A 13,785-nucleotide genomic window follows, 5' to 3' on the forward strand; every position below is an offset into this window, starting at 1 on the left:
AGTCAAGAAAATACTACACGAAATAATAAAGGGAATTTTGCAGGTCGAATATCCATATGAAAATAATGAAAGAGGACTCCTACCTCACACCTTATACAAAAATTAACTCAAAATGGATCAAAGAGGAATTCCGGGAAGATGCTGTCATAGTAGGAAGGCAGGACTCAACTCTCACAAAAACAACAGAGAAAGAGCAAACGCTGCCTGAGGGACATGTTTTGAGGGTCAGTAGACCAGGATAATGCTACAGGACTCCCAAAAGGTTGAGAGACAGAGAGACAACAATGCTAAACAACAAATGTGAGGTACCAAACACCCCTGGTGACTGGGAAGGGCTCTCCTCCACACCCCCAAGATATTGAGACAGGGCAAAATCACGGGCTCAATGCAGGCAACTGAGAGGAGAACAGATGTCTTCCTCACTGTCAGCTCTTACAAGGGAAAAGGCAGTGGGAGTAGCGGGGTTTTTTTTCAGTGAATTTGGCCAGCAGAGCCTGCTTTGAATCTTAGTTCTGACCAAACCGAAAGAAAGGAAAGTGGAGACTGAAACACCTCCATGGAAAGGTGTGCTGATGAGTGCCTTCTGCTGGTCAGTTTGAAAATATTGCATGGGCAAAAACTGCTTTGGGTCTCTGTACCCTAAGTCCTGGGAGAAAATCTATGCTCCATTAGTGAGTCTATGGCCTAATTTTGATAACTTAAGTTGGGCAATGTTAAAGAGTTAAAATAAGTTGAACCAAATATCAAAGAAAAGCTGTGAAAAAAAATAGGCAAGAGAGAGAAATTGGCCATCAGAGTAAATTCACCAACATATTCACATGCCTAGACATTAGCAAAATTTTCAAGCCATACTAGGAAACAGGAAGAGATGGCCCAACCAAAGGAACAAACCAAATACCCTGGAGAGATATAGGATTTTAGGGAATTAATCAAAGATAATCACACAACTCTCCAAAATCAATTCAAACAATTGAAAGAAAATATGACCAAAGAAATAGAGAATATAAGAAGACACTGTGTGAGCTTAAAAAACAACTTGAATGCCTGCAAAAAGAAGTAACAAACATTACAGTAACAAAAGATATGATGAATGAGATTAAAAATATATTAGAGGAATATAAGAGCAGATTTGAATTGCTCAGACAGAATTAGTCATTTCAAAGACTAAAATCTGAACTAGAAAAGACAGGAGAATGAGAGAGAAGAGAATAGAAAAAATGGAACAGGATCATAAAGAATTGAATGACAACATGAAACACACAAACATGTATAATATCAGTGTCCCAGAAGAAGAAAAGGGAAAAGGGGAAGAGCGAATATTTGAGGAAATAATGACTGAAAACTTCCCAAACCTTATGAAAGACATAAATATCAATATCCAAGAACAGCCCACCGCAAAATGGGTAAATCGGAATAGACCTACCTCGAGGCACCTACTATTCAGAATGACAAATATCAGAGATAAACAGAGGATTCTTAAAGCAGCAAAAGAAAAGAAAAGCATTACATATAAGGGAACTTCAGTAAGATTAAGTGCTGACCTCCATTCAGAAACCATGGAGGCAAGAAAAAAAATAGCATGATCTATTTAAGGTACTGAAAGAGAAAGAATGCCAGCCAAAAATTCTGTGTCCAGCATAGCTGTCCTTCAAAAGTAGGAGTGAGTTTGAAGTCTTCACAGACAAACAAAAACTGATAGGATATGATACCAAAAGACCAGAATTACAAAGGTACTAAAGAGAGTGCTCCAGCCTGAAAGGAAAATCAAGGGTGAGAGATTGGAGAAGAGTATAGAAATGAAAATTATTAGGAAGGGTAAATTAAAAGGTAAAAAGACAAACAATTGTATGATATGATAACAGAAAGCCAGAGGACAAAATAGATGGAGTAAGTAATGCCTTTACAGTAATAAGATTGAATATTAATGGCTTGAACTCCCCAGTGAATAGACAGACTGTGTAGCAAATGTATTTCATTGGTTGAGTGCCTGCTTACCATGTACAAGGTCATTGGATGGATCCCCAGTAACTCCTAAAAAAATCAAACAAACAAGAAAAACAACTCTCACTGGAGAACTGAGTAGCTCAGTGGTTGAGTGCCTCTTTCCCATGGATAAGGTCCTAGATTCAATTCCAAGAATATCTTAAAAACACACACACACAGAAACAGAAAAACAAAAACAAAAACACAGAATGTGTAAAAAAAGATGAGTCCTATATGTTGTCTACAAGATACCAAGACATAAAGATATAACCAGGCTAAAAGGGAAAGGTTGGGAAAAGATGTTCAGGCAAATAGTAACCAAAAAAGAGCTGGAGTGATGGTATTAATAGCAGATAAAATAGATTTTAAATGCAAAACTAGAATAAAGGATGAAGATTTTCATTATATAATAATAAATTCGGCAATTTGCCAAGAAATAAAGATAGTAAATATTTATGCACCTAACCTGAGTGCCCCAAGAACATGAGAAATGTATTGGCAAGGCTGAAAGGAGAAATATATGTCTCTACAATCATATTTGGAGACTTCAGTCACCACTCTCAGTATTAGATAGAACATCTGGATGGAAGATAAATAAAGAAACACAGAGATTGAATAATATATTAAGTGAATTAGACCTAATAGACATATTTATAGAGCAATGCACCTCAAAACAGCAGGATATACATCCTTTTCAAGCACTTATGGATCCTTCTCCAAGATAGACCATATTTTGTGTACAAGACAAGATTCAATAAATTTAAAAAGATTGAAATTATACAAAACACTTTCTCTGATCACCATAGAGTAAAGATGAAAATTAAAAATGGATGAAAGAGGGAAAATTCAGAAATATATTGAGATTAAATGAGACACTCTTAAATAAATAGTTGGTCAAAGAAGAAATTGAAAGAGAATTTAGCAAATATCTGGACACTACTGGAAATGAGAATACAACATATCAAAACCTACGGGACATTGCAAAGGCAGTGCTGAGAGGAAAATTTATAGCCCTCAATGATTCCATTTAAAAAAAAGAAGAAGAAAGCTAAAATTGAAGATCTAACTGCACATCTGGAGGAACTAGAAAAAGAACAGCAAGCTAATCCCAAACCAAACCAAAGGAAAGAAATGTAAAGATCAGAGCTGAAATAAAAGATATTGAGGAAAAAAAAGGAGAGAGAGAATCAACAAAACCAAAGGTTGTTTCACTGAGAAGATCAACAAAGTTAACAAACCCTTAACTGGACTGAGAAAGAGAAGATGCAAATAAATATCAAATCAGTAATGAGAGGGGAATATCCCACTGACCTCACAGAAATAAGAGAGATTATCTGAGTATACTATGAACAACTGTATGCCAAAAAGTAGACAATGTAGATGAGATGGACAAATTCCTAGAAATACATGAATCACCTACACTGACCCTGAAAAAATAGAGAACTTCAACAAACCAATCACAAGTAAAGAGATTGAAAGCCATCAAAAATCTTCCAAAGGTGAAAAGCTCAGAACCAGATGGCTTCACAGGTGAAGTCTACCAATCATTCAAAACTGATCTAATACCAATCTTGCTCAAGCGCTGCCTAAAATTTGAATAAAAAAGAATGCTACCAAACTTATTTTATGAAGTCTTCATAGCCTTAATACCAAAACCAGATAAAGATACCACAAAAAGGAACATTACCCCAATATCTCTAATGAATATAGATGTAAAATTCCTAAATAAAATACTTGAAAACAGAATCCAAAAGCACAGGAAAATAACTACACACCACAACCAAGTGGGTTTTATCCCAGTTATGCAAGGGTGATTCAATACAAGAAAATCAATTAGTATAATAAACCACATTGAAAAATTGAAGAAAAATCACATAATCCTCTTGATTGATTCAGAAAAGGCATTTGTCAAAATACAGCACACTTTCTTGATAAAAGCACTCCAAAATATAGGAAAAGAAGGAAGCTTTCTCAATACGGTAAAATGCATATTTGAAAAACCTACAGCTAGCATTCTACTCAACAGTGAAAGTGTGAAAGCTTTCCCATTGAGACCAGGAACAAGACAAGGATGTCCATTATTACTATTGTTATTCAGTATTGTGCTAGAGTTCTAGCTAGAGCAATTAGGTTAGATAAAGAAATAAAAGACACCCAAATAAGAAAGAAAGAAGTAGAACTTTCACTATTTGCTGATGATATGATCCTGTATGTAGAAAATACTGAAAAATCCACAACAAAGTTACTAGTTTTAATAGGTGAGTTCAGCAAAGTGGCAGGATACAAGATTAATTCACAAAACCCATAATGTTTCTATACACTACTGATGTGCAATCTGAGAAGGAAATCAGAAAAAAAAAAAAGGCCATATATAATACCAACTAAAACAATCAACTATTTAGGACTAAACTTAACCAAGGATATAAAGGACCTGGATTCAGAAAACTACAATACATGATTAAATAAATTAAAGAAGACCTAAATAAATGAAAAGACATTCCATGTTCATGGATTGGAAGGCTAAATATCATTAAGACCTTAATTCTACACAAACTGATTTACAGATCCAATGCAATCCCAATAAAAATCCCAGCAGCTCTTTTTTCAGAAATGGAAAAGCCGATTCTCAGATTTATTTGGGAAGGTAAGGGGCCCTAAAGAGCCAAAATGTCTTAAAAAATGAAGAACAAAGTTGGATGCCTTCAATTCCTGACTTTAAATCATATTTCTTAGCCTCATGGTAAAAAAAACAACAACATCATGATACTGGCAAAAAGGCAGAAAGACTGAACCACATTGAGAACTTGGAAAGAGACCCACATATCTACAGTAAAGTTATTTTTGACAAAGTGGTCAAAACCTCCACACTGAGCCAGAACAGTCTATTCAACAGATGGTGCTAGGAGAACTGGACAGCCATATCTAAAAGAAAGAAAAAGGACCCCTATCTCACACCTTATAAAAAAATTTACTTGAAATGAATCAAGGGCCAAAATATAAAAGTGACAGCCACAAAACTCCTAGTAGAAAACGTAGGAAAACATCAAGATCTTCTGGTAGGTGGTAGTTTCTTAAACCTTACACTTAAAGCATGAGCAACAAAAGAAAAAATAAATAAATGGGACTTCCTCAAAATTCAACACTTTTGGACCTCAAAGGACTCTGTCAAAAGGGTGAAAAGACAACTGACTCATTGGGAGAAATCTGGCAATCCCATATCCAATAAGGGTTCAATGCCCATGATATATAAAGAGATACCACTCAACAATAAAAAATAAACTACCTAATTAAAAAATGGGCAAAAGATTTGAAAAGACAATTGTCCAAAGAAGAAATACAAATGGCAAAGAAACACATGAAAAAATGTCCAACATCACAAGCAACTAAGAAAATGCAAATCAAAACTTCAATGAAATATGATTTCACACTTATTATATTGGTCACTATTAAAAAGCTAGAAAACTGTAAGTGATGGAGAGAATGTGGAGAGATAGAAATGCTTATTCACTGTTGGTGGGAATGTACAATGGTACAGACACTATGGAAGACTGTTTGGCAGTTCCTAAGGAAGTTGAATATAGACATGCCATGTGACCCAGCAATACAATTAGTAGGTATATACAAGAACAATGGAGAACACTCACAAGAACAAACATCCACACACCGATGTTCAGAGTGGTGTTATTCACAATTGCCAAAAGTTGGAAACAACCCAGGTGTCCATCAACTAAAGAATGGATAAACAAATTGTGGTGTATACACATGATGGAATATTATGCAGTGGTAAAAAGAAATGAAGTTGTGAAGAATATTAGAACATGGATGAACCTGGAGAACATTATGTAGCATGAAGCAAACCTGACACAAGGGAACAAATATAGCATGATTGCCATATTAGGAACTAAATATACTATGTAAAGTCATAGAATTAATAATTAGAATATAGGTCACCAGATAATAGAATGAGGGTAGAGAATATAAAGCTGAGGGTTAATCTGTGCAGAAGTGGTTAAAAGGTTGTTCATAAATCTTTGGAAATAAATGGAAATGGGAGAACACATCCTGGTGTCTGTGACCAGTAGAGCTATCATATGGGTATGATTAGTGGTTGAAAGGGAACATCTAAGGGCATGTATATGCATTATTACTACTATTACTGGAATATTGAAAATGCTCTCAAAATGATTAAAGTGATGAATGTACAACTATGAAATTATACTGAATACCACTGATTGTAAAAGGAAAAAACAGCTTTGCCCTTGGGGCATTTACATTCTACCAGAAGTAGACACATAATAGAGATAATAAATAAATGCATTACATTTTTAAAAAATGGATCAAAGACTGAAATAAGAACCAGACCATTACACTAAAAGAAAATGTAGGTTAAAAATATATAATAATTATAATAATAAAAAGAAAATGTAGGGAAGCATCTTCAAGGCCTTGTGGCCAACAAACCCAAGGCACTAACAATGAAAGAAAAAATAAATAAATGGAACCTCATCAAAATTTAAAACCTTTGTGCTTCAAAGGACTTCGTCAAGAAAGTAAAAAGGCAGCCTACACAATGGGAGAAAATATTTGGAGACTGCATTAATGATTAGGGCTTAAAAACCAGAATATATAAAGAAATCCCGAAACAACAATAAAAAGACAAACAATCCAATTAAAATATGGGCTAAAGACTTGCAGGCATTTTTCTAAAGAGGAAATGGCTAAAAAGCACAAGAAATGAAGCTCAATATCACTAGCTATTAGGGAAATACAAATTAAACCACAATGAAATATCATTCCACACTTAGTAGAATGACAATATGAAAAAAAACAGAAAACTACAAGTGTTGGAGAGGATGTGGAGAAAGAGGAACACTCATTCATTGCTGGAGAGGATGGAAAATGGTGCAGCTGCTGTGGAAGACAGTTTGAGGTTCTTAGGAAGCGAAGTATAGAATTACCATGTGATCGGGCAATCACTCTACTAGGTATATACCCAGAAGAACTGAAGACAGGGACACAAACAGACATTTGAACACTGAGGTTCATAGTGGCATTATTCATAATTGCCAAAATATGGAAGCAATCCAAGTGTTCATCTACTGATGTATGGATAAACAAAATGTGGTATATATATGTATGTATGTATGTATATATATATACACACACACACACAGTTAAATACTGTACAGCTGAAAGAAGGAATGAAGTCTGGATACATGCAACCACATGGATGAATTGAGAGGCATTATGTTGAGTGAAATAAGCCAGACACAAAGGACAAACATTGTATGATCTTACTAATATGAACTAAGTATAATAAGCAAATTCATAGAGTTAGAATCTATAATATAGGCTATCAAGTGATAGAATAGGGGAAGAGAATCTGGAGCTCATGCGTTATTTGAGCAGAATTTCCTTTTAAGTTGATTGTAAATGTTTGGAAATAGAGGTGATGGTTGCACATAATTGTTAGTATAATTAATAACGCTCAATTATGTATGTGCATGTGGTTTAAAGTGGAAGTTTTAGGTCATGTATGTTACTAGAAGGAAAACTAGAGGACAAAACATGGTACTGCATGACATAGTGAACCCTGGATGGATGATGACTGGAGCATAGTACAAATGTTAGAATATTTTTTCATGAATAGTAAATGCATGTCACTATTACAAGGCTTTAATAATGGGATGGTATATGGGAAAAAAAAATACACCTAATACAAACTATAGACTATAGTTAATAATAATGTAATATTCTCTCAATAACTGAAACAAAGATATTACACCAATTCAAAGTGTCAACAATAGGAGGTTATATGAAACTGCTGTATTTTCTATGTGACTTTTATACAAATGTACAATGTCTCTAACTAAATATATTAAAATAATTTTTTAATGCATTATATTAGGTATGCATAGGTTCTATAATACATATGGTATGATTCCATTTGCATAAAATGTAAATATAAATAAATCTATAGAGGAACAATTATATTAGTGGTCATGTAGAGGTGGGGAAAGAGAGAGGCAATGAGGTGTCTGCTAAGGGGTATGGAGGTTTTTTTTTGAATAATGAAAATATTCTAAAATTTGAGTGTGGTGATAAAAGCACAATTCTGTGATTATAGTAAAAGCTATTGCATAGACACCTTGGATGATTGTAAGTTATGCAAATATATTTCACTAAAACTGATTAAAAGTCAGGGCAAACAGCTCAGGAGTTTGGTCCCTTGCCAGTGGGTCCTACTCTGGAATTTATACTCCCCAGTGTCACAGATTTGGACTCACTGAGGTTTCCCTAAACATGGTTCATTTGTCCTCCTTTTAGAACTTATAATTAGTGCTAAAGTTGTTAGGTATATATCCAAGAGACTTAAATCTTTGGGTTGGCCAAGTGCCAGCTGGGCCCTGAATCTCAATGGAGTTGCAACACCTTCTCTCCAGTTCATTGGACTCACCCAGGACAAGTAACAAGGAGGAGATGATGGATAACCAACATACCGAGGAACCGAGAGAGTCTACAACTGCAAGCAAGAGAGTCCCACCCATCGGCCACATGGGATCGAAGCCCTCTTAATTAAAGGTGGAGTAGACATCACCATCCCAGAATCCTCAGTATTGGAGAATGAACCATGGGTTAAAGTAGACTTACTAGTATTCTACTATGGACTTATTGTGATTCTAGCAATGGAAGAAATATCACTGATGTGGACAGTGGCCACTGGAGGTTCTGAGAGTAGAGAGAGGGAAAAACAGTTGTATCACGGGGGCATTTTTGGGACTTGGAAATTGTCCTGAATGACATTACAATGGCAAATACATGCCATTATATATCTTGCTGCAACCTACAGAATTGAGTGGCAGTGAGTGTAAACTACAATGTAAACTAGAACCCATGCACAGTGGCAATGCTCCAAAATGTATTTATCAATTGCAATGAATATACCAGACTAATTAAAGATGTTGCTAACGTGGGGAAATGTGGGAGATACACAGAGCAGGGCATACAGGAATCCCCTATATATTCTCTGTAACAGTTATGTAATCTAAGTATTTTTTTAAAATAAAAAATGAAAAGAAAAAAAGAAAACTGATTAAGAAAAGATGAGACAAAGACTTTTTTTCAAATATACAAAATCTGAAAGAATCCATCATACACCTGCATTATAAATTCTTAAAGGCAGTCTTTTTGGCAGAAAGAAAATGATACCAGATGGAAATCTGAATCCAAACAAACATCATAAAAAATGGTAACTATAAGGGTAAATATAAATAATTTTTTTCCATTATATTTAAATCTCTTCAAAAGATAGCTGTTTAAAACAAAAACAATAACGAGATATTGTTGGGCTTATTATATATGTAGAAGTTAAAAGTATGACAGCAATAGCACAAAGACTGGGAGGGTTGAAATGTATAAATACTGTTGTGAAGCTCTTATATGTGGAGAGGTCCTGTATTACTTGAAAGTAAGTTGTCATAATTTAGAGAAATATACTATAAACCCCAAAGCTACCACTAAAATAACATAACAAATAATTATACCTAATGAGTCAATTAAGGATATAAAACAGAATGATAAATATGCTCAATTAATTTTAACATAGGCAAAAAGAAAGCTGAAAAGAGAAATAAAGAACATATTGAGATGAAAATAAAACAAACAATGAGATGATAAGTTTAAATTGAACCTTAGCAGTAATCATCCCATTTAAAGGGGAAGATTGTTAGATTGAATTAAAGAAAGCAAAATCCTACCATATACAGCCTTTAAGAAAGCTACTTTAACTATAAAATACAAATATGTTGAATAAAAGGATGAAAAAGACATATCACCCTAAAAGTAACAAAAATAAAACTGAATTGGTTATATTAACATAAGAAAAAGTAGATTTCAGAGCAAAAAATATTACCAGGGATAAATTGAACTTTCATAATGGCAAAGGAATCAATCATCAAGAGAGCATAAAAATCATAAATGTTTATGCACCTAATAACATGGTTCCAAATACCTGAAGTAAGTTTGTAGAAAATTAGTAAGCATGTAGAAGAAATAAACAACATACTCAACCACCTTTACCAAATGGACACTCCACTCCACAACAGGAGAATAACATGCTTTTCAAGTACACGGGGCTCATGGAACTTTTCCCAAGATAGATCACATTCTGGGCAAACAAGCAAACAAAAAAACCAAGTCTCAATCAATTTAAAAGGATTTGAGCCATATATATACAAAATATGTACTCTGACCATAATAGAACTAAAATTCAAGTCAATATAAGGAAAGCATCTGAAAAATCCCCCAACTATTAGGAAAATAAGTAGCATATTTCAAAATAAACCATAGGCTGAAAAAGAAAGAAAAATAGAAACTATTTTGAAATGAATGAAAAGTAAAATGCACCACATCAAAGTTATGGGATGAATCTAAATGGAGAGAAATGTATAACTTTAAACATTATGTTATAATGTAAGAAAGGCTCAAATGAATAACCACGGTTTTCCCTTGAAAAACTAGAAAAAGAAAAACAAATGAGACCTAAGGAAAGCATAAGAAAAAAATATAGAGAGCAAGGAGGAAATCAAATTAACAGAAATCAATGGAGAAAATAAATAAAACAGAAAGCCACTTCTTTCAGAAGATGAATTAACTTTTTAACCTATGGCGAGACTAATAAGGAAAAAGAGAAAAGACAAACTGCTAATATCAGGAATGTGAGTGAAGACATCTTTACAAATTCTACAGATATTAAAATGATAATAAGGGAATATTATGAACTACTTTTGACAATAAATTTGACAAATTAGATGAAATGAGCAAAGACACTGAAAAATACACACTATCAAAATTACTGAAGAAGGAGATAGCCTGAATCACTGTATGTCTATTAAATAAATTGAATTTAGAGTCATAAACATTTCTGCAAAGAAAACTACAGGTCCAGATGCCTTCACTAGAAATTCTATCAAGTATTTAAGGAATGAATAACACCAATCTACATAAAATCTTCCAGAAAATTGAGAAGTGAGAGCATCTCAATTCATTTTATGAGGCCAGCATTACTGTGACACTAAAACCAGAAAAAGATATTACAAGAAAACTATACACCAATATCCCTCATGAATATAGATGAAAAAAATACTTAAAGATATTTTAGCAAATTGAATCCAGCATTACATTAAAGGGATTAGTAAGTACTTCATGACCAAGTGGGGTTTATCAAAGGAACGGCTTAAAATTCAAAATTCAATCAACATAATTCACCATATTAACAGGCAAAATCAGAAAAAAACCTATGACCATTTCCATAGAAGCAGGATGGTTCTGATGTAATCCTTCAGCCATCCCTGATTTTCAAAAAAGACTAGAAAACTAGGATTAGAAGGGAACTTCCTCAAACTGACAAGGGACATCTACCAAAAAACCCTGTAGTAAACATCACACTTAAAGATGAAGGACTAACTGCTTTTCCCCTAAAACCAGAAACAGGGTGATTCTGGTGAGAACTCAGAAAATAAGTACAGAAAGCTATAGATAAAGTTTCTATCAACTTAGAGAGTACGTATATTGTTATGAACAGAATGTTGGTAGAAATACAGACATTAAAATTGCTTTTGGTGAGGGCTTAGAAGGAAATGATGAATGTGTTATTAGAAACTGGAGGAAATGAGATCCTTGTTATAAAAGTGTCAGAGAGCTTGGTGAAATTGTGTTCTGAGGTTGGATTGAAAGTAGAACTTTTAGTTGGATCTTTAGCTGAGGAAATTTCCAAGCCAAAAGTGGAAGGTGCAACACAGTTTCTCCTAGCTGCTTAGAGTAAAATGTGAGAGGAGAGGGTAAACTGAGGACTGAACTATTAAGCAAAGTGAAACCGGCACTTGATGATTTGGAAAATTACCAACCAATCCAGATAGTAAAATCTGAGATAAGGGCCAGAAGTGACTCTAACTGGGCCCTCCCTGAGTTTCCAGGAGTGAGTACCCAGAGAATAGGGCTCCATGAAAGAGTGTGGCTGCTCTGTTGTTTGCAAAGGAGAGTCCCTTGACTCATGGATTCAATTACCTATCAAGGATGGAGATAACAATTATTGAGCAAGGATCTGTGGAAGATCCTATTGTGGAATGGCTTGGATCCCCTTCAATTGCATGGAAAACTGACAAGGTTTTTGAGAATTTCCTATGAGCAGGAAACACTGCCTGCCTAGACTGAAAAGGACAGAAATGGGATGAAGGAAAAATGACTTCAAGGGCAGAAACATGGAAGCAGAGGTCTTGGCAGAAGAGATATCCTTGAGCCAAAAGTGAGGGGCCTCCAACTCCAAGCTTAAAAGTGGTATTTAGAGGATGTGGTATTTAGAGGGTGCAGGCCTTTCTTCTTAGTGTTTGGAGAGCATGGGCTTTCTGCTCCTGTATTGGGGGAGAATAACTCATCATAACCGATTTTGATGAGACTTTGCGCTTATAGATCTTACTGAAACAGCTTAAGGATTTTTTGGATATTGTGATGCAATGAGTGTATTTTGTCTGTGGGAACAGCATGACTTTTTGCAGTCCAGAGGATGGACTGTGGTAGGTTGAATCATGTCCTCCACAAAAACGTGTTCAGGTCCTAGCACCTGGTCCTGTGGGTTTGCACTCATTTATACATAGGGCCTATGAAGATCCTATTTGAGTAAGGGCAAATGGAACAAGGGTGGGCCTTAATCCAATATGACTAAAGTCCTAGAAGCAAAGGAAATTGGATATGGAAACAGTAGCCAGGGAAGAAAAGAGAGCTGATCATGTGATGGAAGCTGAGATGCCCCCACAAGCCAAAGAAATCTGAAGACTCCAGTAAGCCAGCAATAGCATGAAATAGACTCTGGAAGAAAGCATGTCCTTAAGATATTTATTTGGATTTCTAGCCTCCAAAACTGTAAGATATAAATTCCTGTTGTGTAAGCCAACCCACTGAGGTATTTATCATAGCAGCTCTGGCAAATTAAGTCAGAGTACTAACACAACCTGATTTCAAAGCATATCATAAAGCCTAAGAAATCAAGCTTTGAAACTGGAATCAAGAGAGACAAGATTAAAGGGATAGAACAGTCCAGAGACAGCCTCATACTTGTGCAGTCAATTGATGTTTAATGCTAGGGCAAAAGCAATTCAGTGAAGAACAGATAGCCTTCTCAACAAATGAAGCTGCAACAATGGATTTCCATAGCAAAAAAAAAAAAGGATTCAAATCCATATTTTGCACCCTATAAGAAAGTTAACACAAAATGAATAATAGATCTTAATGTATAACCTAAATTATAAAAAAAAATCTAGAAGAAAATGTAAGATAAAATCTTTGTGACATTAGTTTTGGCAAAAATTTTTAATTAAAGCACCAAAAGCATGATTCATAAGTGAAAAAATACAAAAATTGGTCATTATAAAAATTAAGAACATCTGTTCTTTGAAACACACTTGTGAGAAGATAAAAAAGAAGTCCAAGCCACAGACTGGAAGAAAATATTTGCAAATCACATATTTGTTAATGGGCTTGTATCCAGAATACATGAAGAAATATCAAAACTCAATAATAAGAAAACAACCTAATTACAAAATTTTTCAAAATATTTTAACAGACCTTATACCAAAGAAGATATACAGATGGTATACAACTACATGAAAAGATGTTCAGCATTATTAATCATTAGAAAATACAAATTAACATTACAATGTAATACCACTACATACCCACCAGAATGGCTAAAATAATAAAGGACTTATCATAACAAATATTGGTGTGAATATGGAAGAGGTGAAACTT

The sequence above is a fragment of the Dasypus novemcinctus genome, chromosome 4 (genome assembly GCF_030445035.2).
Source record: "Dasypus novemcinctus isolate mDasNov1 chromosome 4, mDasNov1.1.hap2, whole genome shotgun sequence".
Lineage (NCBI taxonomy): Eukaryota > Metazoa > Chordata > Mammalia > Cingulata > Dasypodidae > Dasypus > Dasypus novemcinctus.